This window comes from Arachis ipaensis, chromosome B5 (genome assembly GCF_059453495.1).
Source record: "Arachis ipaensis isolate K30076 ecotype BB chromosome B5, ASM5945349v1, whole genome shotgun sequence".
Lineage (NCBI taxonomy): Eukaryota > Viridiplantae > Streptophyta > Magnoliopsida > Fabales > Fabaceae > Arachis > Arachis ipaensis.
In genome coordinates, this window is record NC_142440.1 from 98,619,945 (window position 1) to 98,646,147 (window position 26,203).

The following is a 26,203-nucleotide window of genomic DNA, read 5'->3' on the forward strand; positions in this document are numbered from 1 at the left end:
GGAGAAAAGTGTCAGTTGGAAAAATCCGTACACTTGCACATCTTAGCATGCATCGAGGACGGTGCAAGCTTTAAGTGTGGGGAGGTCGACAACGACTTCCGTGGGTTAGTTATTTTCTTCTCAACAACAATGTTTTATTTTATTTGTTAGTTCATTATTGCATTTGCATGTTTGATTGCATGTTTGTTTGATTTTGTGCATTTAACTACTACTTGGTTGAAATAATATTTTCTTTTCAAGACCCCTTTTTATATATTTCACTAATTTAAATTGAAAAATTTGTGTTAAACTTGCTTGAAGATTATAAATTGGAAAATAGTTTTTGAGCTAAGAACACATAACCCAGTGAGATTTTTAAGCCTAATTGTATGGTTACATTATCTAACCATGATATTTTATTCTTGTGTGTTTTCTTCTCTATAATTGTAATCTTTATTTTGTTCCACTCTATAAGTCCAATGTTTAGTGTATTCATATGCATGCATATGATTGAGGCCATTATTTGATTTTTGCTCACTTATCCCAAATAGCCTACCCTTTCAATTACCTTTGTTAGCCACCTTGAGCCTGTTAATCCCTATTTGTTCTATATTTTACCACATCACTAGCCTTAAGCAGAAAAACAAATTAATTACCCCAAATTAATGTTCAAAAAGGGGAGCTAGTTTTGAGGTTACATGAAGAGAAGATGGTCCTCAATGTCTTCAAGGCGATGAGTTACCCCAAAGAATCCATAGGAGAATGCATGATGGTAGATACTATAGAGAAGCTAGTTCAAGGAGTGTTGGAAGAAGAACAACGTGAAGAGATTATGGAGCTGGAACAACAAGCATTAGGTGGTGAGTTACCACAAGAGATCATGGAGAATTCAATCATGCTGAACTACATGGATAACAAGGAAGTAGAGGCACCAAAACTATAGCTAAAGACCCTGCCTCCAAGCTTGAAGTATGCATACTTGGGTGACAACAACACTTACCCAGTGATCATTAATTCAAACTTGAGTGAGGAGCAAGAAGAAAAGCTTCTCCAAGTGCTGAGACAACATAAAGATGCTATAGGATGGACACTCGCAGACTTGAAGGAAATTAGTCCTTCAATGTGCATGCACAAAATCCTACTTGAAGAAGGAGCCAAGCCCTGAAGACAGAAACAAAGAAGGCTGAACCCAACCATGAATGAAGTGGTTCAAAAAGAGGTGCTAAATCTGTGGCAAGCTGGGGTGATTTACTCTATCTCAGACAACCCTTGGTAAGCCCAGTGCAAGTAGTCCCAAAGAAAAGAGGGATCACTGTTGTACCAAATGAGAAGAATGAGCTGATACCTACAAGAACAGTGACCGGTTGGCGCATGTGCATCGATTATAGGTAGCTTAATGAGGCCACCCGAAAGGATCACTTCCCCCTACCTTTCATGGATCAGATGCTTGAAAGATTGGTAGGACATGAGTATTATTGCTTTCTGGACAGTTATTCTGGCTACAACCAAATTGTTGTAGACCCTAAAGACTAAGAAAAAACCTCATTTACTTGTCTATATGGTGTTTTTTCTTATAGGAGAATGCCCTTTGGATTGTGCAATGCACCTGCAACATTCCAAAGGTGCATGCTCTCCATATTTTCAGACATGATTGAAAGATTCATTGAGGTGTTTATGGATGACTTTTCTATTTTTGATGATTCATATTCTAATTGCTTGCACCACTTGGCCTTGGTGCTAAAGAGATGCCAAGAAACCAACCTTGTTCTGAACTAGGAGAAATGCCACTTTATGGTTACAGAGGGGGTGGTTCTTGGCCACAAGATCTCAAAAAGAGGCATAGAGGTGGACAAGGCCAAGGTGGAGGTGATTGCAAAATTACCCCCGCCTTGCAATGTCAAAGCAATTAGAAGTTTTCTAGGACATGCTGGCTTCTATAGGAGGTTTATTAGAGACTTCTCCAAGGTTGTCAAACCATTGAGCAACCTGCTTGTCTCTAATATACCTTTTATTTTTTATAAAGAATGCCTGCTAGCCTTTGAAGAGCTTAAGAACAAGCTCTCCTTTGCACCTATCATAGCACCACCCAGCTGGGATCTACCTTTTGAGTTGATGTGTGATGCATCCGATTTTGCTGTTGGTGCTGTTTTAGGACAGAGGAGGGACAAATTGGTGCATGTTATTTACTATGCTAGCAAAGTCCTCAATGAGAATCAAAGAAACTATACCACTACAGAAAAGGAATTACTTGCCATTGTCTTTGCTTTTGATAAATTTGGATCATATCTTATTGCCTCCAGAGTAATTGTATTCACTGATCATGCAGCACTCAAATACTTGCTTACCAAACAAGAGTCCAAGCCCAGACTAATAAGGTAGATCTTGTTTCTTTAAGAGTTTGACATTGAAATAAAAGATATGAGTGAAACATAGAACAAAGTGGCTGACCACCTCTCAAGGATCCCACAGGAAGAAGATGATGCGCCCCAACTTGCAGTGAATGAGAGTTTCCTTGATGAGCAGTTGATGATTTACGGACATAGCTAATTTCAAGGCTATTGGAGAACTACCAACCAACATCAACAAACACATGAAGAGGAAGCTAATCAAAGATGCTAAACACTACATTTGGGATGAGCCCTTTTTATTTAAAAAGTGTGCTGATGGGATCTTGAGAAGGTGTATCTCCCATGAAGAAGGGCAGGAAGTACTTTGGCAATGTCATGGCTCAGCATATAGAGGCCATTTCAGTGGGAAAAGAACAGCAACCAAGGTGCTATAATGTGGATTCTATTGGCCAACCATGTTTAAGGATGCAAAGGAATTGGTATCAAGGTGTGATGAACGCCAAAGGACTGGCAATCTACCCAAGAAAAATGAGATGCCACAGAGGTTTATAATGGAGTTAGAATTGTTTGATGTATGGGAATTGATTTTATGGGACCTTTTCCTTCCTCTTACTCAAACAATTATATTTTGGTGGCTGTAGATTATGATTCAAAATGGGTAGAAGCCATAGCCACAGCAACAAATGACAACAAGGTTATGATGAACTTCTTGAGAAAGAATATCTTTAGTAGGTTTGGAGTGCCTAGAGCTCTCATCAGTGATAGAGGAACACACTTCTGCAACAGGAAACTTAAAGCACTCCTCTCTAAATATGGAGTAAAACACAAAGTGGCAACTCCATATCATCCACAGACCAACGGCAAGCTGAAATTTCAAACAGGGAACTCAAAAGAATTCTTGAAAAAATTATTGGAGACTCAAGAAAGGATTGGTCTAAAAAGCTGGATGATACTTTATGGGCCTACAGGACAGCCTTCAAATCACCTATCGGGATGTCTCCATATCAATTGGTGTTTGGCAAGGCTTGTCACTTACCAGTTGAGCTTGAACATAGAGCATTCTGGGCTCTAAAGATGCTAAATTTTGATGACCAAGCTGCTGGAGAAAGGAGGCTAATGCAACTCAATGAGCTGGAGGAGTTCAGAAATCAAGCATATGAGAATCCAGAGATCTACAAGGAAAATACAAAGAGGTGGCATGATCAAAAGATAACAAGGAGAGAGTTCACAGAGGGACAAAGAGTGTTGCTATACAATTCAAGACTTAAGTTCTTTCCAGGGAAGCTCAAGTCTTGATGGTCTGGACCCTTCACCATTCTCAAAGTGTCACCTTATGGTCATGTAGAGCTCATGGAAGACAAAACACAAAGAACTTTCACTGTGAATGGCCATAGACTCAAGCATTACTTGGGAGACTCACTGGATGAAAAGAGAGTGAGCTACCATCTCAGCTAAAGAAGGAATAACGTCAAGCTAGTGATGCTAAAGAAGCGCTGGTTGGGAGGCACCCCAACACCCTATATCCTTTTGATTTACTACTTTCTTAGAAGTAGCTTAAAACTTGTTAGTTTAGGTAGCTTAAGTCTCAGTTTAATGTTCTATTTCATTGCCTTATAAAAGTAGATTGAAGGTGGTAGATTAGGAAGTTTAGATTTCAGTTTTTAATAGTTAGTAGCTTTACATTCTGTTTCTTCTCTTTCTGAAATGCAACTTGATGAACATATTTTCTGATGATGAGTAATTGGGTTGGGAACTGGCTAACAAGCTAAGTTTGGTGTGGCCACCAACTCACTTAATCTAGGCTCAAAACCATTTGTATGAATTTAATATTAAGAAGTAAGCTCAGAGATTAAGTTTAGTGTGGCCACCACCATACAAAGATCACCTAGCAAGCCCAATGCCATCCAAGTTAAAAGTATTTAATAGATTGATAAATGTATGAAAGGTGGTTTTAAATGTGTTCGGAAGGGGTTTAGAAGCAAAAGAATGTGAAAGGATAAAAGTTAATTCACCCTTATGAACACATTAAAAACCCAATGATGAACACAATTTATTAGATGCAAGGGAATTAAGTTTGGTGTCCCAAGGGACACTCATCAGTTGCAAGTTCATTTGCTCAAGGAATGTGAAGGATTCTTTTGTCATTACTGATGGGATTTTCGATTTCATTTTTCAGGAGAGAGAATGGGGCCCACATGATTGATAAGTCATCAAGAAGAGAGTCAAAGTGTATTTACACTTTGGAACTCAACACATGAAGGAAGCAAAGTGGGATAAGGACTGGCGCCTCTTCCCACGTTAGGCACCACTTCCCAAGTAGGAAAACATTGAATTGCTTCCAATTTCCACCATTCAGACCACACTTTCCACCCCTATAAAAACCCCTTATTTTTTTCCACCTCTCCTCACACTTTAAACCCCAACCTCACACACGAAAAGACCCTCACAATTCCTTCTTTCTTTTCATCTCCGTCCTCTTTTCTTTACCTTTTTCTTCTACTTGATTAGGGACAATCAAGCCCTAAGTTTGGTGTTGAAGCGAAACTGTGTTTTGCTTGCTCTCTCTCGCATACTTCTTCAACTTTCTTTAACACTTCAAGCACACTTTCTTCACCACAATGGCACCACCAAGAGCCTCATCAACAAAGAAAAGAAAGACCAAGGAACCAACCTCAGGGTCCTCAAGCCACAATGAATACAAGTTCTTTTCATCATTCAACCAAAACTATTTTTATGGTTGGGTGAGTGAGAGGCAAATCATTCCGGAAGTTGGGTTGCAAATGGGGAGATAAACAGTAGAGGCTGGGCACTCTTATGAACCCACCAAGGAAGGTGGTGGAAAGCTTGGTAAGAGAATTCTATGCCAATACTGTGCCTCAGCCAGGGCAACTCTATGGCTATCTTAGCTATATGAAAGGGAAATCCATTGATTACAGTCCCTCTAACATGGATAGGATGCTCATGGTGAGACAAACAAGCTCTACTCAGAGCTATGAAGAAAAGATGAAGCAAGAAGACCCAAGATTTGATGAAATCCTCAATGAGATTTGTGTCTTGCACGTGCAATGGATCAGAGATAAAGATGGGAGACCCAACTAGCTGCGGAGAAGAGACTTGAGCTTCCAAGCTAAAGGGTGGCTGGATTTGTGAGAAGATCTCTCAACCCTACTTCAGAAGTCTGAGGTGACAGTGGAAAGGGCTGTGCTTATATACAGCATTATGAAAGGTGAGAATGTGAATGTTGGGGAGATGATAGCCAACAACATTAACAGGGTGCTGAAAAGCACCAAGGATAGCACAAGGCTAGCATTCCCCAGCATCATCAAAAGGCTGTGTGATGAAGCAAGGGTGAAGAAGATTATTGATGAGGTGCTGGTAGAACAAGACAAGCCCATAACGGCCAAGAAGATGGCCAAAGTGGTGGCTGTCAACCCACTTGAGAGGAGAAGGGATAGAAGACATGCTCATGTGCCACAAGGGCAGCCACATCAAGAAGAGGAGCAACCACATCACCTAGTACTTCAACTACCACCATATCAATAATACCAACAATACCAACAATTTCCTGAAGGTTTTAACTGGGAGCAATTGCAGGGAGATATACACCAAATGAAGGGAGACATACACCATCTGAGAGAGGATGTCAACCAACTCAAGGACAATCAACAACAACAATGGGACCAAGTGAATCAAAATATACAACAACTCTAAGGGAGCGTGGAGCACATGAGGAAGGAGCAGCAAGAACAGTTTGACTGGGGGGAAATGCAAAGCGCACTTGACAAGATAGTGGAGCAGAATAAATGGCAGCAGAGGAACCTTACTGAGTTCAAGAATCTTTATGATGCCAGGACTATCTCAAGGAGGTAATATAATATCAACATACAATAAAAGCTGAATCACTTGTGTAACGCTGTGGCTGCCTTAAACCCTGAATACCCAACATTCATGCAAGAAATGGAGGAGTTGAGTGCAAGACAAGAAGAAATTCTTGCCAAATACAAGGAGGATGAAAGAAATTACATGAAGAGGCTAGGATTTGTAAAACCCAAAGACACAAAGGCACAAGAGGGATCCTCCAAAAAGGTTGATGATGACTTCTCCCCCTCTAAAAAGAAAGACAATGGAAACGGTTCAATGAACTGAAGCTGCTCAAGGTTGTTGAGTTCCATGGTTGACAATCTCAAAATCCTGAATTTCTGTTTAAGTTTCTCTATGTTTGAATTTCTGTTTAAAAATAAAGTTGCAATGTTAGGATAGTGATGTTTTGATGCTTAGTTTTATTTTATGCCTGAAGTCTTTTATGAGTCTTTTTAAATTACAAGAAAGAAAATGCAATGTTAGTCAAGTTTTATCCACATCAATAAAAGATTAGTTTGTTCCATAAGAGTTGTTGTGAGTGTTACAAAAACAGGAATAAAAGAGACTAAGACCAAGTGGGAATGTTCAAAAACTAAGAGATAAGGAACTAAGTGAAGAACCTTGAATGAAATGGAAAGAAAATGAGTTATGAAGAGCAATTAGGCTTAGAAGGTAGGACAAGTAGAAGCAGAAGGGTGTCCCTTGAATAACTATAGAACCAAGAAGTAGTAAGCAATAAAGACCTAAGGCTCTGAGCATCAACTACTAGGATGGAAAGAAACACTAAATAGCTCAAAAGAGTTAAAGGACCTAGTAGATGCTTGTGGTGAAGATGTGTCAAGAAGAGACCTGGACAAGTAAATTCTTAGGGATGTTTCAACACCTAGTACCCTAAAGCCAACTGGCTTGGGAGTGCTAATTGAAAGCCTAACTAAAGGGTTGTCTTGAGACAAAACATTTAAAGTCGTGGTCAATGAAAAAGAGAAAGTGAAAAAGGAAAGAATAACCAAAAGAAAAAGAAATAACTCTTGCTACTTCAAGGTGACAATCAATAAAAAGGACCCATGAAGCCTATACTTAGAATAGCCTCCAAGAACCTAGGAGTTCTTTGTGACATTGAAATAGAAATATTCATGTGTTAAACACTTAGCCTCATCCTTAGTAATGTTGCATCCATTCAAGGTCAAGTCTCGATTTATCTAAGAACTACTCACAGTGATTTGCTTGGGACAAGCAAAGCCTAAGTTTGGTGTTGTGATGACTTGCATCATCTACACTTTTTCTTACATAAAAACGACCATAAAAGAGCATAACCTCATTTGATCATTGCAATTTATGCACTATTTGATGAATATTATGGTACATTGCTTTGAAATGGGTTTGTGCTGAATTTCAGGTGAAAAAGACATCAAAAAGGGGAAGAAAAAAACAAAACAAGCTGGGCGTGTGAAACTGGCGTGCCACTTGGAGCAAACGCCACAAAAATATATGGGCGTGGCACGACAGTAGCTGGACGTGGCACGCTAGTACTAAATTCCAGAAAAGATCCTCAAGCTATTTATATGGGCGTGGCATGCCAGGAACTGAGCGTGGCATGCCAGGAACTGAGCGTGGCACGCCAGTTATGATTTCCAGAGGAGCATAATTGAAGAAAATGTATGGGTATGGCACGCTAGGAGCTGGGCATGGAACACCAATGTAATTTTCCAGAAAGCAATGTTGAAGATGGGCGTCGCACGCCTAACCCCTCACATACTATGGGCGTGCCACTTGAGCCATGGGCGTGGCACGCCAATCCATCACTCCAGAAGAGATCATCACCTGGGCATGCCACTTGGTATCGAAGGCGTGGCACGCCAGCTTCAAAAGTGACTTGGGCATGCCACTTGAAGAGCCAGGCGTGGCACTCCAAGCTGAAAAGTATCACACTAAAGGGGCATGCCACTTGAGCATCAGGGCGTGGCACGCCAGTACAAGATTCCAGAGAGCAACATTGAAGACCCAAAAGGCTGGACGTGCCACTTGGTATCGAAGGTGTGGCACGCCAGCTTCAAATTGTCACTTTGGTGTGCCACTTGAAGAGCCAGGCGTGGCACGCCAAGATGGAAAGATCCACATTGAAGTGGGCGTGCCACTTGAGCATCAAGGTGTGGCACGCCAGTACAAGTTTCCAGAGAAGAGGTTGAAAGCCAAAAAGGCTAGGCGTTCCACTTGGTGTCGAAGGCGTGCCACGCCAACTCTCAACTCCCACTTTGGTGTGCCACTTGAAGGACCAGGCATGGCACGCCAGCCACTGGACCAAGGCAAAATACTGGGCGTGGCATGCCAGACCCTGGGCGTAACGCGCCAGTTATATTTTTCATAGGAGGAGTTAGGGGGCCAACCATATAGGCGTGCCACTTGGTATCGAAGGCATGGCACACCAGCTACCATTTCTCACTTCAGTGTGTCACTTGAGCCTCAGGCGTGGTACGCCAACATCACCCATCTACAAGAAGAAGACCTGGGCGTGCCATTTGAGTTCTGGGCGTGGCACGCTAATGAAGGAACCAAGCACACAAATAGGCGTGCCACACTTCTTCAGTTTTCTAGAGAGAAAGACCAAGCACACATAATGGGCGTGGGATGCCAGACCTGAACGTGCCACGCTAGTTCAACTTTCCAGAAGCAAGAAGAAGAGGGAAAAGGTCTGGGCGTGCCACTTGAGGTCGAAGGCATGGCACGCCAGGCCACACAAGTGCTTAAAGAATCTTGGGTGTACCACTTGAACTCGAAGGCGTGGCATGCCAGGAATGCCGATGAAGGAGCGCGTGCCACTTGAGGAGTTGAGTGTGGCACGCCAAGTCAGATTTAGAGCTGGGCGTGGCACGCCACTGAATTTTGTCCATGCTTGTATATGATGTCTGATACAAGACTTATATAAACAAAAACATGCCGTTTACTATTATTTACTACTAAAGTGATGATAAGATTAATAGCCGTGGCCACAAACATGTATTAGATAAACGAAAGCTATTAGTAAATGATTATCATAATATTCAACAAGCAAAATATCTCGTCTATGTTGACTTATAGACACAAATAAGTAAATCCCATACATGTCTAGGATTGCTCAAAAGGAGAGATTAACCAAATGGGTGTTTGTCAATGTGGAGAAGTTTGATATGCGTGTACGTAATAAAGATAAGCTAAAGAAATGCCACAGGTTGCTAATTAGTCAACTAAGGCAACGATAACTCAGTTTTAGGAAATCCAATCATATTATTTTTATGTTTTAGTAGACTGGTGATTTGAAGTGATCTGACGAAGTAGTTTATGTCCAAAGCCCCAAGTAAAATAGGTCTTCGTAGACTGGTGATATCAAGTGATTTGATGAAGTTTTTTATGTCCAAATCCCCCAAGTTTAATAGTTCTTGACTCATATTTTTGAATAAAAAATACGACCACCATAATCAGAAGCATAAAGATTATTTGCACACTTATACAAGATAAGTTTATCTTTTTGAATGAATGATTGGAGTACAAAATCTAATGCTTAACAAGGTAGATCAAGTAAAGATTGATTTGGCAGAAATATGAGAAGGACATTTTCCTAATATGGTAAGACTTGTTGGTCTTAACAATCAGAATTTCAAATAAGTGCAACTTTTTAGAGACACATAGGATAATATCCTTTGGATAAAGTATAATAACCTAAGACTTATGTTATAGTTGTCTAAAAACTATATCTGTGTCATTATATTATACACTAAACCGTGCAAACTATGAAAATATAAATACCATAGCCTTTTCGGTAAAAGCTAAGAAGTATTCATCAAAGCATATACTAATATATAACAATCTTTCAATGGTAATTGATATGAAATATCAGCCCTTGTGGTCCAAAAGTCAAAATAAACATGTACGATTATAATATTATGTAGATAAAATTATTTATAAAAAAGTTGAATAAAATGATAGTAGATTTGTTTTAATTTATTTGAATTACATTAAGAAAGAAGCAAGTGACATTCCACAGCTTTGAAATGGGTGCAATGTTTTAAAGACATAGGATAATATCTTTTGGTTAAATTCTAATAACCTATGACTTATTTTACAGTTTTTTAAAAAGTAAAAATTATGGCTTTGTCATAATATTATAGACTAAACCGTGCAAACTATTAAAAATGTAAATATTATAACCTTTTGGTCAAAAGATATTTAATATTCATCGAAACATATACTAATTGCAGTCTTTAAATGGTAATTGATATGAAATATCAGGTCTCGTGGTCCAAGAAGTAAAAAAAAAAATTATAAAAATGGTCACCTTAACTTAATAAGTGTTATCACACAGCAAAGCAGATCACAATGAGACATACCCACATCACTATTCCTTTCGCCGATGAATCAATTAATAGATTTGCTAAGAATTTATATTTCTTATCTCTTTTAAAAAATATATTTCTGAGAGGAAATTTAAAATAAGTTTAAAGTATTTGAAACTACCTTATTTTATAAATAACTTTTTACTTTATGAAACTAAATTCATGCTAGAAAATTTAGAGAATTTAGACATAATATATATATATATATATATATATATATATATATATATATATATAATTATAATTATACACAATAAATTTTAAATGATGGCAGTTATTTTGATTTCTTTGAATTACATTAAGAAAATGTCAAATTATAATAAATAGGTAATATGTGTATATTTATTGGTGACTAGCTAGCTAACTATCAACAAATAAAAAACGCATCGACCCAAAAAACACCAATAACACCGAAAGAAGGAAAAAGAAATGCCATTTTGTTATAATGAGCTTTACAATTGGGTGAAAAGAAGAGCGTATACATAGTTACCTACTTTATGTGGGCAGCTAACTTTATTGGGGGAGAACAATGGGTATTACTATAATGTTACACATCAATTTGATCATCAAGGTTAGCAAAATTATGTGAGCCATGAGATTGAAGCGATTTTATTTTAGATACTCATGCGCACAATACTCTATGTGACAATGACAGGTATGTCATTAGTATGAGCTAATAAATGGTTTTGGAGGAAACCACTAAACAGATTTCCTTATACATCCTTTAAGGAATCATATTGTATTTATACTTGATAATTTGAAGTAGATCTATAGGAAGGTCTAAGAAAATCATCTTCACAATGGCTTATATAAACACTGCTAAGAAGAGATCGGTGAATACCAAACTAAAACATTTCTCTCTCTCTTTAAAGACTATTTCTCAAAACTTCTGCTCTTGCATATCAACAATGAGTGAATTCCTTCCCATGAAGACTCATCTTCCCCATCTTGGTGAGGATCTTTTATGGAGAATATTTGTGAGGGCAGACCCCAAGACGGTGGGTAGGTGCAGGAGCCTAAGCAAAGCTTGGAACTTTAGACTTTGCACACCAACATTTGTGAAGGAGAACTACAAAAAAATAAAGAATGAAATAGGAGTGTTATCATTGGGATAGGATACCCTCCCAGTGATCAAAACTCATTATGGTTCGTTAGAGCATTTGTCGACGACGGCCATCAGGTGCAATTCAACGTACCCACGGAGAACCAACAATTTAGTTTTTATGCTGTCATTGGTTCTGACCATGGCAATATATGCTTGAGGATCTCAATGGGTGGCCTTAATTCCAGGTTACTCATATGGAATCCTCTCACGGGCAAGAAGCGATATGCATCCGATGAATCCATCAAGCACCTTGCTCATGTTGTTTCGATCTACGCATTTGGTTTTCTTGAAGACACCATCGAGTATAGGATTCTTCATGCCTTGAAGAAGAATTTCTCACAGAGAATGCTATCATGGTGTTTGTACACATCCTTTGAAAAAGATTGGACTCATTCCGGGACATTTGAAACAAATATGCAGAAAATTGGACCCAAGTATGTTGTCAAGGATGGAATTTTTTATTGGATAGGGTGGGAAGGTGCTAACCGTATCGAGGCATCATCAATAATTACTTTCAATCTCATCCAGGAGATGTTTCACGAGGCTATGATACCCATGAAAGTCAAATCTGATTACCACGCACTAACTCAGTTTAATGACGGAGTCAGTTTTGTTACATATCGCAATGTCGGCTTCACAAGACAGGTCATGGTTTGGCAGTTGAGGAAGAATTGGGACCATGATCTAGAGTGGGAGAAGATGTTGAGGGTGTCCAGATTTGGTATTCCATACACTCCAATATTGTTCGTTGACAAGGACATTATATCATTCATGGAGGCTAGAAGTGGTTATAAGGGTTTTAATGACACCGAAGGTACGGATGTTTTAATTTCAAGACTCAAGTATATGAAAGGAAGAAAGGAGAATTTGGTACACCGTACTTGGCAGGAGCATGTGAATGTGAAAACAATTATATTGCACTCTGAAGGACTCTACATGGTTTACTTTATAGCTAAAATTATCACTTAATCCATAAAATAGAAATGTATGGTATATGTTTTCACAGTTGTTGATGGTCCCCAGATTTAGTTTATGTAGTTAGTATCTAAGTTTGTTAGGAGTTTATGTTTCTTTTGATACCATGAATGTTGTAAGGTAAGCCCCATCCTTTTGGAATGAAAGTAGTTCATATTGTTAGCGTCTAACTATGTAAAAAAGTTATTTCTCTTTATATTATGAAATATTGTAAGGTAAGCCCCATCCTTGTGAAATAGAAGTAGCAGGTTAAACCCTATTAGCAATTGAATAAATTATGAATATCACATATATATAATGCAAATTTATTTGTTGTTCTCCATAATTATTATTTTTCAAGGAGAAATTTGACAATTTCATTATATAGTCCTTTATGCATATTTAAATTAGAAAATACACAATTTAATGCAACAATAATTGGGTTTAACCTGGCTTTTGTCAAGGAAATCATTCAAAGCAGATAACTGGCATAAAGTAATTTTTAAATTCTTACCAATGCACCCACTAGCAATATAATTTGGAACCCATAAATCTATTGTGTTAACCATATTGCATAAGCTATGACAGTCACAAAACCTGTAGTGGGTGATGGAACAAAGAAATTATAAGGTGAGAAGCAAATACACATTATCTTATCAAGCATCACAACCATGTTCATATAATATTTCGAGTTGTTAGTGTATTCCAGGACATTTATTTTTATGATTTGAAGACTGTCTTGTTTGGCAAAAATGTTGAGAGAGTTGTAGAGTGGATATTTTTAAAACATCAGTATCTAACAGGTTGTATGCATATATAAATATTTTTAGTGATATCATGAATAGTATATATACTTATTTTATGCATTATGAAGTGCTACAGAATTTTTGACACACAATGGAATAGAATCAATGAGCATGAACCCGATACCCCTTTACCAGAGTAATATAATTGCAATTAGGATAGATAACCAAGTAGGTGATACACAAACAGGATATGTGAACATGAATTATTCTAAAAATACCAGACAAGTCTAGGTTTATAAAAGTCAACCAAACTAAAAAGGTAGGCATGAATAAACGAGGGACAAACCCTTATTCATTGTTTGCTCTACTACAATTGTCACAAATCGATTAACAAAAAAATAGAATAATCAAATCCAAACGTGAATTAGAATTACTGTTTACTAATGCAGCCCAGGCTCTATATCTATTTCACAGAAGAAATGGTTAACTAAGCCTAAAATAAATCATAGCACTATTGAATCAATCAAAATTATCATCTTTTTGGTCCTTTTGAGAACTGTTTATCTGGTTCTTTAACAATAAAGTGTGCAAGAGAAATTTGAAAAACTTGCTAGAGTTGGCTCTTATAGGTAGTACACATAATTGATACCAAGATCATCAATTACCACAACAAAAACATTAACAAATCCATAGTTGAGATTCCTGGAAAATAATTGAGGCTAACTAAAATTCACACAACCGTTGAATCTACATAAGACTCTAATTGCTAAATTCAAAGGGATTAGTACAGAAATTAAGCTAAATATAGTTACATCTTCAACTAAACACCATTTGAAAATTGATGAAATTGGATAAAAGAAGGAAACCCATTAGTTACCTACCAACGACCTAATCCAATTGGACCATTCGTTTGCACTGAATTCAAAAATAAAAAGAGTTAGAATTTGAACCAAAATCCATTCATATAAATTAGGAAATTCCTATTCATATGAGAATAAAAAATAATTGGTAGCTACAAAAGTTTAAATATTCCAGCCTGTCTATGTAAGAAACAAAGGGAAATTTACAGGAAACCCCATAACATATGAATAAATCAAGCTCCCAAAAAAAATTTTAAAAACAAGAATCCAGGTTTTGCAGGATTTATGAAGCGTTTTGTAAATTAAGCTGAAATTCAGGTACACCAAAATTCTTTCGAATTCTAAGCTGAATGTAAAAGGTGAATAAGCTAATTCTTTTCTTCCAGAAAATTCAACCAAGTTGAACTCGAAAAGAAGAAAGACAAAGAGGAACTCGCAACAAAGATTGGATCTTGGCTACAAGACAGAAGGGAAGGCCTTAAGCGAGCAGATCTCATGATAATTTCAGCCAAATCTCCTCTGTTCTCGCCTGCATTGCTTTTCCCTTAATCTCACCACACAAGAATTGTGAGCCATCGAAAGCTCTATTCAGGCATCGAAAAGTAACATCATGGTTTGGAGAAACTGAAAATACAGCAGAAGAAATTTTAGTTATAACTTTTCAATGTTGATAGGATGGACGGTGCAACGAAGATGGACGAGAAGGAGAACCGTGTTCTGTCCTCAAAAGAAAAGGCTCCAGTTTCGAACTCACTAAGGACCCCACTTTCATAGGTCCAATCCAATACAAGAAGTAATATTCCAGGTAAATTTACAAACAACTTATTGAAACCAGACAGCTTGCTATTCAGTTTTCACACTCATTTAGTATCCTCCCTAAACGAGTCTTCTGTAGATGTACGGTTAAATTACAATAAAAGGATAAGGATTTTAGGGCTTTGGTTTACAATTGGAGTGAAAAGGGATCTTCACATTGTCAAAACAGTTTATACTATCCACTATTAACTTCCACTTATTAATTACGCAGGTGATGAAAGGAGTTGTAGCTTCAACAATAAGAGGAAGGTGTATGAACTATGTAGCAACGAATGGTTAAGCTTCACGAACAAAACAGGTTGTAGTTCTTTAGCTAATGAAATAACTCAACAGAAAAATGCAAGTGACATTCCAGTCTTAGGTAAGAACCTATAAATTCATATAACTGCAGAAATAATTTATATTAATCAAATAAATCTTTCCATTATAGAAGATTTCAAGAACATTTTTTATATTAGCAAGTTGTTGGGGTCAATCGTTTTTGGCTTATATAGGTCTAATTATAGCCATTTAATACAAAAAATACAGGATTGGTACCACCTATTCACAGAATTGCTGAAGAGCAACCAAGTATAATTTTAGATAATAGCTTCACCATTGGTTTTAGAACAACTAATGTTGCAGAAACTATAGACATAAATGAAAAACCCAGCATTCAGACAACAGAGGACACGCCGTTCTTGGGGTCTAATGTGCTGTCACAGGTGACTTTATCAAGAGGTAATTAGCATAAACAAAGAATTTGAACCAGAAGAGTTCTGTGATTATGTATGTTAGACTGTGAAGTGTTATTTTGATATTAGATGACTCAAAGCATGCTAGGATAGAAAGAGCAACCAAGATAGCTAAGAAAAGGAAGTGTGTGGGCATTGCTTCCCAACAAGGTAAACATACCATACTCTGTAGTACAGTATCCAAAGAAATAGCCTTCTTTCCAAGCAGGAGCATCAAAATATGTTTCATACGACTGATAGCCATGATTATAGTTGGTTAATGAACAAAAAAATGATTGATTTCATGGGTTATCCATGTGACTCACAAGAAATTTTTTGTACAGAAGTTACCATTTCATTAATTGACATCCTAATTCATAACTAATTTTTCAGATGATAGTAGGGATAATACAGTTTACGATAACAATGAATTGGGACTACAAAGGCATCCAGCCTGTTAGGTTAAATGATCTTTATATATATAAGCAATTATTAGTTGCTGATACATCTACAAGTCATTGGAAATCATTAGGTGTTTTGGTTTTGTAATGAGTATGCAGATTACTGTTAATAAACTCAGTTTGATCAAGGCTTTGGAATGCTATTTTTTTGTGTGTCATCAGTTCGTAGGACAGTTTCAGTAATAGAGCTAATATGAAATGGTCAGCTAATAGTTTTGGTAGGTTAATCTAATATATGCCGATATATATGAAAACTAAATCACCTATGTAATGCATTATTTATTTCTATTTATGAGTAGTGTTTTGTTTTACATATGCGGCTATTGAGTTCAAAATTGGTATTGAGTAGTGTTAGTATTCCATATAACAACCTTAAGTATTGTAGTTCTTTAACACATTCTCAATCTAGGATATTAAACAATGTTTTAGTATAACGGTACATTTATAAAGAGTATGTATATCACTATATTGAATAATAGTATGCTCGATTCATTTATATATAAGATACATAAAAAAGCACTACTAAGAAGTTGATTGAGCCATATTTGTGAAAAAAATTATATGACTAATTAAATAAGGTGTTATCATGTGATCTAATTAATAATCACTCAGCTTATTCTTATAGTTGTGGACATGAATTATCATGTTTAAAACCAAAATTAAAAAAGAATTGATACACTCGAATTTATATGGGTCCACACAATATGATGAAAATATCAGCAAAAGAACCTAGGCATACATAAACACGAAAGTTAGTTTTTTTTCCTTTTATAAGTGCACATGTTTGGTTGTTGAAGCTATGGTAAACACTTTAGGAGTTATACAAACTACTTTCAATGTAGAGGACAAGGAAAATCTAATGGACTATGTAGTTGATGGATGTATTATAGATCAAGGTCAATGTGATGGAAGAAGTGAAAACCAGATTAAGAAAAATGTTTCTATACCGATTTCATCAGTAAGCCAATGGCCGCTAAGTCCACCATCAAAAGGTAAACAAGCAATAACAAAACTAATGTAGATTGAAGTAAATAGCTAGACATATATACTGATATTAAACACAAAATGATCTCTACAGGGGCAGCACAACACGTGAGGATTGAGAGAGCATTCATATTAGCTAAAAGAAAGCAAACCACAGTTTCACGCACCCAAGAAGGTAACAATCACGAATAATAAAACAACTACCACAAAGCCATGTTCCTAAAGTACTTTAGATCATGTTGTCTTCTATACGGGTGAAGTGAAAGTGTCTAAATTTTTACATGTCCCTAATTTTTTGCTCGCAGGAACTAAGTCTGCAAACACATTCACCACACAAACCATGGAAGTGACTTCGATGGAAGGTATCACAATCTTCTTGAATTATTATATAATTAATTGAAAGACAATTGTAATATGCTATATGTACAGTGATTGAAAAAAAGTTGCATCATGATTCATCCACTTTGAATTCACAATGATACATATCCATATCACTAATTTATTCAAGGTGAAGCAATTAATGGAGTTGTTAATTAGAAATATATCCATATCCCCCAAGAAAATACTTTTTATTGAAAATTTTTTTGATAAGAAATATATAATTAGTTTGCAGTAGTTTAAACTTATTTTAGTGATTATTAAACCTTTTTATTTTAACTTTCAAAATTCTTACTTCACTAATTAGATAATTTTAGCTATAACCATTATATAATTTTCAATGTTATACATAATATACATATAAATATTAAAGCAGAATAAAATAATGTTATTTTCTTGCTTTCTTAGCATTACATTAGAAAAATGGCAAATTGTAATAGATAAGTAATATATATATATATATAGTGATTAGTGAGTGGTTATTTAGCAAAAAGTTACAAATGCATCAACCCACCAACCATTATAACCCCAAAAGGAAAGAAAAAATGTCAATTATATATAACGTTCTTCATAATTGGGAAAAAAAGTGTATACATAGTTACCTACTTTAATTTTTTTGTGTATAAATTATTAAAATATATGAATAAAGAGTAAAAATAAATCATATGGAAGTAATCTAAATTAGGTTTAATTACTCTGTTAGTCCCTATAGTTTCACCAAATTTTTAATTAGGTCCCTATACTTTTTTTCCATTCAATTGGGTCCCTACACTGCTTTTAATTTTGTAATTACGTCCTTTTCATGTTAAAAATGTTAAAATTAACATAATATTTTTACCAGAATGCATGCGGTCAAAGATTTAATTAAGTTTTTAATTATAAATACCTTCAATTTGCGAATAAATATTCAGTTAACTCTAATATTTTTTACACTAGGAAGGACTTAATTACAAAATTATAGTAGTGTAGGGATCCAATTGAAAGGAAAAAAAGTATAGGGACCTAATTAAAAATTTAGTGAAATTATAGGGACCAACAGAGTAATTAAACCTTTAAATTATTCATAGAAAGTATAAAAAAAATAAGTGTTGTTTTGTAGGATATATTAGTTAGTGATTTTTTGATAAAACCTAAACCCTTTTTCTCCTTCGCTCTCAATAATTTAACTATAAAATCACCCCATTAATTTTAATAGATAAAACTCAGTCGACGTAATTAGATCATCAAAATTAGAAATATCTCATATTCAATATTTTTTTAAATAAGTAATAATATATCTTTTTCTAATTAAAAAATAAAGGATTTCTTTTTATTTTATATATAAAATAAAATTAAAAAGATATATTTTTAATTTTAGAATTTGAGAATTATAGAAACTTATAACTTACTTTTTTTGGCTTTTTAACTACGTTTATTTATTTTTTCTTATTTCTTAATTATTGATGAAATAAATCTACAATTTTGGTCTACTTCAAGTGATTAATGTAGTTGCTAATACTATGGACAACAACCATATTCAACTTGATAATTGTATTATATTGCACTTGATGATTCTTCCTAAAATCAAATGTAAAGATGGTTTCTTTTAATTTAAGTATGGTATATGTGTACTTATCAATCACCCTTCGAATAGATCAAACAACATATGCTAGAAAGTATAGAAGGCAACTAATGGACGCAAAAAGGAGTCCTGATATCTCCAAACGCATGCAAGGTGTGCTGAACTCTTTGTATGTAGTGTAGTATTTTTAGTTTAGGGCATTATTAAGAATTTATATTCACCCTCACGTCCATTATATTAAGAATTTAAGATTATTTAGCTAAGATATCTGATAATTGAGTTAGAAAGTGAAAAAATTCTTTAAGAAAAGTTTGGCCTACTTTATTGTTTACCACTAATTGCACAATGGTTGGAAAAAAAATAAAGCTGTTGCCAAAGGTGGAGCAACATGGGCTACAAAAAAAATTATAAGAGACTTTAAATAATTTTTATTCTTAGGGATTACTACTTAAAGTGGGGTCTTAATTACAGAATCAAATCAAAATATATGAATTTATTGAAAAGTCACGTTGGGTACTTTGTATGTTAGGCTTGGTAAGGACTCCAAGACAAAGAACTATGGAAGCCGACAAAGACTATTGCAAGCAAAATAGTGGTATGTTATGATTTGGTGGAGGGGAGCATTATTGGGAGTTACGGTTTTATAACTCTAACAAATCTGCTAAACAAACTGCATAATTTTTTATTTCCACTATTCGAACATTAGGTTCTTACCATTCAGTTTCTTAATTGTTAAGTCAATCAATTTATGACTAATTATGTTACTTTTTGCACCGTTGATTATCAAGAGTTAACTTCACAATGCAGGCAATAAGGCGTCATACAGATCTAACACACACATTAAGTCTACTGAACGGTCAAATAAAGGTATGAGCTTACTTAATGGAATTCAACATAGAGTCTTATTAAATGAAAGTTTTAGGTAGAAAAAATATCTCAATCCTAATTTTTATTTTGTTGATCAATATGCAGAGTATGTGAACATCGGATATGCAATGTATGAATGTGAACATTGCAATGCTCTTTATTGGTATGCTGAGAGGTCAAACAAAAGTTACAACACAACAGAACCAAAATTCACATTATGCTGTAAAGGAGGAAAGGTTCAACTTCCACAATTACAACAGGCCCCGAGAGTGTTGTATGATTTGTTGTACAATACCCCCAAGAGCAAGCATTTTCGGGATAACATCAGAGCTTACAATAGCATGTTTCAGTTCACATCAATGGGTGCAAAGATAGACCGTGGCATTAGTCAAGCAAGAGGGCCACCAACATTTATCCTTTGTGGAGAGAATTATCATCTAATGGGTAGTCTGATTCCTCCAGAGGAAAACATTGCAAAATTTTCTCAACTGTATGTATTTAATACTCAGAATGAGATTGAAAATCGCATGGCAGCTATTCGGTAAGTTTTAGGGTTATTTCTATATAGAATAGATTTAGGATTTGAAGTAACAGTTGGGAGTTTTTCAATAACAATTATCCTATTAAAATTAAATTGTACAAATTCTATTTTTGTAAATAGGGGTGAACATCACACAGAGATACATGAAGATATTGTTAGAGAATTGAAACAGATGCTTGATGATAACAATGTACTGGTGAAGGCATTTCGCATGGTTAGAGACACACTTGCAAGAGAGTTTAATAATACAATAAAGCTTAGGCTTTTGGGTAAAAGGGGGAAGGATGGCAGGCGATACAACCTGCCCAACACGGATGAGGTAGCTGCATTGATTGTGGGTGGCTTTGACATTGATAAAACTGATAGGTAGCGTTTGTTTTGAGGTACTGAGACAGAGGCTGAGAGACTGAGACTCAGTATCGTGTTTGTTGGTTCAGAGACTAGTACTAAAATTTCTGTCTCTGTCTCCAAAATTTCAGTATTTCAGTACCTCCAAAAAGTAGGGACAGAGGGGACTAAAATTTTTAGAGATGGAGATTGAAACTTGAATAACATTTTATACCTAAAATACTCTCATTTTAACTAATTAATTCTAATTTTACCCTTTGTGCAAATTAAATTAGAGTTTCATTCTTGTTTCAATTCCTGTCTCTTATTTTGCACCAAACAGAATACTAAGATTTATTTCAATCTCTGTCTCTTAGTCTCTGTCTCTCAGTCTCAGTCTTTCTGTCTCTGTCTCTCCACCAAACGCTACCATAGGGACATTGTGGTAGAGACACAAAGTGGAAGGTTACAAAGGATTAATCAACTCAATCCTGCTTATTTGGGATTACAATACCCATTGTTATTTCCATTTGGAGAGGATGGTTACAAGGAAGACATACCTTTCAACAAGGGTAATCAAAGTGGTAGCAAAGGGCGACAAGAGGTTTCATTAAGAGAATTTTTTGCATTCAGGATACAAGAAAGGTTAGCTGATGGATCTCCTTTGTTATATTCTAGACGACTATTCTAGCAATTCTTGGTTGATGGGTTCTCCATGATCGAATCATCTCGCCTAAATTATATACGACTTGATCAGGAGAAACTCAGATGTGAGATGTACAAGGGTATAAAGGAAGCAGTTTTGTCCGGGGAAACAACACCGTCATCGCGTGGCAAACGTATTATATTACCATCATCATTCACAGGTGGCCCAAGATATATGATTCAGAATTACCAGGACGCAATGGCAATATGTAAGGTTGTCGGTTATCCAGACCTATTCATTACATTCACATGCAATCCTAAGTGGCCCGAGGTAGAAGACTTTCTTAAGAACAGGGAATTAAATGCAGAAGATAGACCTGACATAATATGTAGGACATTCAAGGCAAAGCTGGATTTGATGATTAAAGATATTAGAGTAAACAAAATTTTTGGCAGGATTTGTGCAGGTATGTCTAGAGACGAAATTAAATTACATTCGATTAATTTTTAGTTTAAATATTGTGTTGAAAAATCCAGTGTCCATGCATTTAAATATTGTATCATATTTAGCTTAGCTATGTCCTTTTGTTGACGCAGTTGTATACACAATCGAATTTCAAAAACGGGGACTACCACACGCACATATACTATTGTTCTTACATAAGGATGACAAGTTTCCAACAGCTGAAGACATTGACAAGATCATATCTGCTGAGATTCCAGATAAGGAACTAGACCCTGAATACTTTGAAGCAGTAGAAAAGCACATGATGCATGGTCCATGTGGTTTAGCGAGGAAAGATTCACCGTGTATGGAGAATAGAAAATGTGTACGTCATTTTCCTAAGCGTTTTGTCGATTGCACAACTATTGATGATGATGGGTATCCAGTATATAGGCGTAGGGAAGATGGAAGAACTATCAACAAGTATGGGGTTGACCTTGATAGCCATTATGTGGTTCCACACAACAGACTACTACTTATGAGATATGGAGCACATATAAATGTGGAGTGGTGCAATCAATCAAGATCAATAAAGTATTTATTCAAATACGTGAACAAAGGTCATGATCGTGTAACTACTTCCTTCTATAGAAGTGTCACAGCGGATGCTGAGTTAGATGAATATGATGAGGTGAGTATGTATTACGATTGTAGATACATATCACCATGCGAAGCAGCATGGAGGATTTTTGGTTTTAACATCCATTACAGAGATCCATTTGTTGTGAGATTGGGTTTTCACTTACCCAATGAACAGAATGTTATATTCAAAGACCACGAAAATCTGGAGGATGTTGTTAGAAAAGCATCAGTGAAGGAATCTATGTTTTTAGGATGGTTTCAAGCAAACAATGATTATGTAGAAGCAAGGGCACTGACGTATGCTGAACTTCCAACTAAATTCGTATGGAAGCCAGATGAGAGGGTTTGGTTGCCTAGAAAATCACACTCTGTTATTGGAAGGATTTTCTATGTACCTCCAGGATCCAGTGAAAGTTATTACATGCGGCTATTGCTCAATTTTGTAAGAGGCCCAACTTCTTATGAGGACATTCGTACTATAGATGGTGTTTTATATTCTACTTTCAAAGATGCATATTACGCACGTGGCCTCTTAGATGATGACAAGGAATATATAGATGCAATAGTAGAAGCAAGCCACTGGGGATCGGGTACATACTTGAGGAAGCTGTTTGCAATGCTGTTGTTTTCAAATTCAATGGATACACCAGAACACGTATGGCAAAAGACATGGCATCTATTATCCGATGATATACTTCATAGGCAGATGAGGCTTCTTGACAATCTAGGTAATTTATTGTCACAGTCTAATGGTTCGTATTTTTCAATTGAATGGAATGTCAATATTAGTAATATATTGGTATTTATGTTAAATGGAAATTCATTGTTAACAGTGCCATATGTGTTTCTAGGATTTTCGAGAAATTTTGTTAGTCTATGTAAGAATATTGTGTATAATAAAAAATTTAAGAAATGAGAAGTTTTTTAGTAGCCATGCTAATCATAATTGAACTTAGGTGTATTATAGGATATAATTAGCAATTAAATGAATAGAACCAAGATTCCGTAATGGACATGAAATCTTATCTTATAAGAGAGATAGTTTTTAGTGCATTCAATAAGTTGTCTTTATCTAAGCAAATAGGATAAAATTGAATATTATTTGTTCTTATTTTTATTTCTGGTTACGTAACTGAAGTTATTCTTCAAGATTCATTCATACAAATTTGGTCTTTTTATTGACAGATTTATTCATTTCCGAAGATGAATTGAAGGAGTTGACGTTGATAGAAATTGAGAGAACACTTAACCCATACAATAAGAGTCTGCAGGATTTCTCTCCGATGCCAGTCCCAGATATAAGCCAACTCAATAGTCAACTATATGCTGATGGAATGAACAGGTTAAAATACATGACTTAAAAATTTTATTTAAATAATATTTAATTAAATTTATTTTTTTCTGAAAATAACCTTCTACAAATGAGGATACAAAAGTAATTACTTATTTGGATTATATAATAAATATAAATTGCAAATATCTAATATTATTTTTTTTCTAATGAAGAACTTATTATCATGGTTTTTAAAACTAATTATATAAAATACATATACATTAACTTCATAAGTAAATTTGTCAATATAACTTCTATTATAACAAATTTAAAATTTTCAATAAATTTTTACACGTTCATCTCATAATTTAATAACAATCCATTAAATATTAGAATATTAGCTTTCAAATAGTTAGTTTAGTCTACATAATTTTTCTTCTTCATTTGCAATAGTTAGAAAATAGAGTATAATTTCTAATAGCCTTTTTTTTGCAAAATACATATTCGAAATGAAATGTTTTATATAGTCAACTATATGCTGATAAAATGACAGGTTAATTTTCGATGAGCTCCGCTATGATAAAAGATAGCTAGCTCTAGACCATACCACCTATTTGCAACAACTAACCGACGAGCAATATTTTGTTTATAAGACAGTCATGGATGCTGCTGAAAATGGGAAGGGTGGAGTATTCTTTTTGTATGGTTATGGAGGGACTGGCAAAACATTTGTTTGGAAGACTTTAGCAGCTGCATTGAGATCTAAATCACAAGTTGTACTTACTGTTGCATCGAGTGGTATTGCATCTCTTTTATTACTCGGGGGTAGGACAGCACATTCACGTTTTTCAATCTCACTCAATCTAGATGAATTCTCAACATGCAATATAAAACAAGGAAGTGCATTGGCCGGGCTGTTGATAAAGACAAAGCTTATCATTTGGGATGAGGCTCCTATGGTAAATAGATTCTGTATTGAAGCTCTTGATAGAACAATGCGTGACATCTTAAGATTCAAGAATCCAAGCAGTCTTCACCAGCCATTCGGTGGGAAGACAGTTATTTTTGGGGGTGATTTTCAACAGATATTACCGGTGATCCCTAAAGGGACTCGGCAAGAGATTGTTAACGCCACTATAAACTCATCTTACATCTGGAATGATTGCAAGCTCTTGACATTGACAAAAAATATGAGATTGAGATCAAGTGATTCCAACACAAGGTCGTCTGAGTTAAAAGAGTTTGCTGATTGGATACTTGGTATTGGTGATGGTAGTCACGGAACTCCAATGGGACAATGTCAGAAGATTCTAATCCCAGATGACATACTGGTCAAAGACTGGGATGATCCAATTGAGGCAATTTGCAAGGTTACTTATCCAAAACTTTTTTATTGCACCATTGCTGATGAGCACATTGAAGACCGAGCAATACTTGCACTAACATTGCAAGTAGTTGATGAGATAAACCAATTCATGATGAGCTTAAACCCTACTGAAGCACAGACATACTATAGCTCAGACAAGGCATGCCCAACCGAGTCTAACAATGACTTATTGGCGTCCATTCACACACCTGAATTCCTAAATACAATTAGATGCTCAGGAGTGCCCAATCATGAGCTGACATTAAAGGCTGGAACTCCTATCATGCTTTTAAGAAACATTGACCACTCGGTAGGATTGTGCAATGGAACACGTTTGGTTGTCATTAAGCTTGGAAAACACATTATAGAAGCACGTGGTAGTGCCAGAAAGAACAAAGGTCAGAAAGTCTTTATTCCTAGGACGACTCTAAGTCCTTCCGATCATCGAATACCATTTAAGTTCCAACGAAGACAATTTCCTATAATGGTATCATATGCGATGACAATAAACAAAAGCCAAGGGCAATCATTAGCGAATGTTGGATTAATTCTAAAAAAACCTGTTTTCACCCACGGTCAGCTTTATGTTGCAGCATCTAGGGTGACACACAGGAGAGGTCTTAAGATACTTTTATGTCATGATGAGGATAACTGTGTAGAGACCGATAATGTTTTTAAAGAAGTTTTTAGAAATGTGGCTTAAACAGATGTACTTTAGCCTAATAGAAGTCTAACATGCAGCATATATAGGAGACCTTGGATGCAAAAGGATTAGCTACATTTAGGTACGGCTATTGGCATAAATTTGACAATTTCATTATATAGTCCTTTATGCATATTTAAATTTGCAAATACACAATTTAAAGAATTGGTCATTAGAGCACCTTTAGTTAAGGAAATCAGTCAAAGCAGTTAATTGGCATAAAGTAATTTAAAAATTCTTACCAATGCACCCACTAGCAAT

At 35.6% G+C, this 26,203-nt stretch overlaps 1 pseudogene; it reads left to right on the plus strand.

Annotated features, from left to right (window-relative positions):
- The first annotated feature begins 6,053 nt into the window (after positions 1-6,053).
- LOC107640767 (uncharacterized) lies at positions 6,054-25,942 on the plus strand (annotated as a pseudogene).
- Positions 25,943-26,203: the final 261 nt, after the last annotated feature.